We start from the raw sequence: 1,488 nt of genomic DNA, 5'->3' as shown, positions 1-1,488 counted from the left end.
AGTATCATGTCATTTGCAAATAGTAACAGTTTTGCTTCTTCCTTTCCAATTTGGATGCCTTTTCTTTCTTTTTCTTGTATGATCATTGGATCACAGTCTGTTTTTTTTTTTTTTTTTTTTAATTTTTCAGCACTTTATTTATTTTTTTTATTTGATAAATTTAACGCCTTTTATTGCCATACCTCATTTTACTGTGCTTTGCTTTAGTGAACTTTATAGATACATTTTTTTTTCCTTGTTAATTTTCTGTTTAGTTGATCTATCCATAAGTGTGAGTGGGGTATTAAAGTCTCCCACTATTATTGTGTTATTGTTAATTTCTCCTTTCATACTTGTTAGGATTTGTCTTACATACTGCGGTGCTCCCATGTTGGGTGGATAAACTGAGTCTTTAACTATTCTGTCATAGCTTATAGTTTTTAATCATGGATTTAAAATTGACTTCTCAAGAATGCACTTAAACTTGGATTCAATTCCCGTAAATACAACTTTTATTTAATATGTAAAGAAAAAGACACTGAAATTTGAATTCAAAAGTACATTTCTCCTGATCATTCTGAAAAGCTTGTTTCACATCCTTGTTCTTCAAACTATAAATGATGGGGTTCAACATAGGGCTTACAAAAGTGTGGAAAACAGCAATGATTTTTGACTGCTCCACTGACTGGTCTTTGGGAGGTCTAACAGACTTACAAAACAGGGTCCCATAAAACACAGTCACAAGTGGAAAAATTTTTGCATCTGCCTTCAGCAGAGTACATCCTCAGGATGGCAGTGAGAATGAAGATGTTGGAGATGAGGATTATGAGAAGAAATTTGGAGAGGTTAAATCCTCCCACCACGATAGATGGATAGATAGATAGACACCATAGATGTCTCCTTAATGTAAGTGTCAGAGCAGGAGAGTCGAATGAAGGGTGGGTCAGCTCAATAGAAGTGATTAATGACACTGGAGCCACAGAAGATAAAGTGGTATGTCCACGTGGTTTCCATCAGGCCGCTAAGGAACCTGTAGATCTATGGACCAGCAATCAGGTGAATGCAGACCCCTTTGGACATCTTGCTGCTATGAATCAAAGGATTACAGATGGCCATGTACCTGTCATAAGCCATCACAGCTAGCATGTAATATTCAGTAATCACCATGGCAATGAAAAAATAGCACTGAATTAAGTAAGCAGTATAGGAAATGTTTGTTTGTTTGTTTTCTCTCTGATAAGTTCACCAACATCTTGGGAGTCACGTTAGTGGAATATCACAAACCCAAGCAGGACAAATGGCAAAAAAGAAGTACATAGGGGTGTGGAGGTGCAAATCTATCCTGATCAATAGCAACATCCCAAGGTTCCCTCACACAGTGATCAGATAGATCCCCAGGAACAGCACAAAGAGGATGGACTGAAGATCTGGATGATCTGTTAATCCCAAGAGAACAAATTCAGTCACCAAGGTGGAATTTCTTCTGTCCATTTTCTTAGGTGCCAGCAT

The 1,488-nt window shown here is 37.2% G+C and overlaps 1 pseudogene; it reads right to left on the bottom strand.

Annotated features, from left to right (window-relative positions):
- Positions 1-495: 495 nt before the first annotated feature.
- LOC147352858 (olfactory receptor 5M5-like) lies at positions 496-1,488 on the bottom strand (annotated as a pseudogene).

The sequence above is a fragment of the Bos grunniens genome, chromosome 19, assembly GCF_055505025.1.
Source record: "Bos grunniens cultivar Pamir isolate PY7600 chromosome 19, Bosgru_T2T1.0, whole genome shotgun sequence".
Taxonomy (NCBI): domain Eukaryota; kingdom Metazoa; phylum Chordata; class Mammalia; order Artiodactyla; family Bovidae; genus Bos; species Bos grunniens.
The sequence above is the reverse complement of the archived record's forward strand: the minus strand, read 5'-3'. Positions and strand labels throughout refer to the sequence as shown.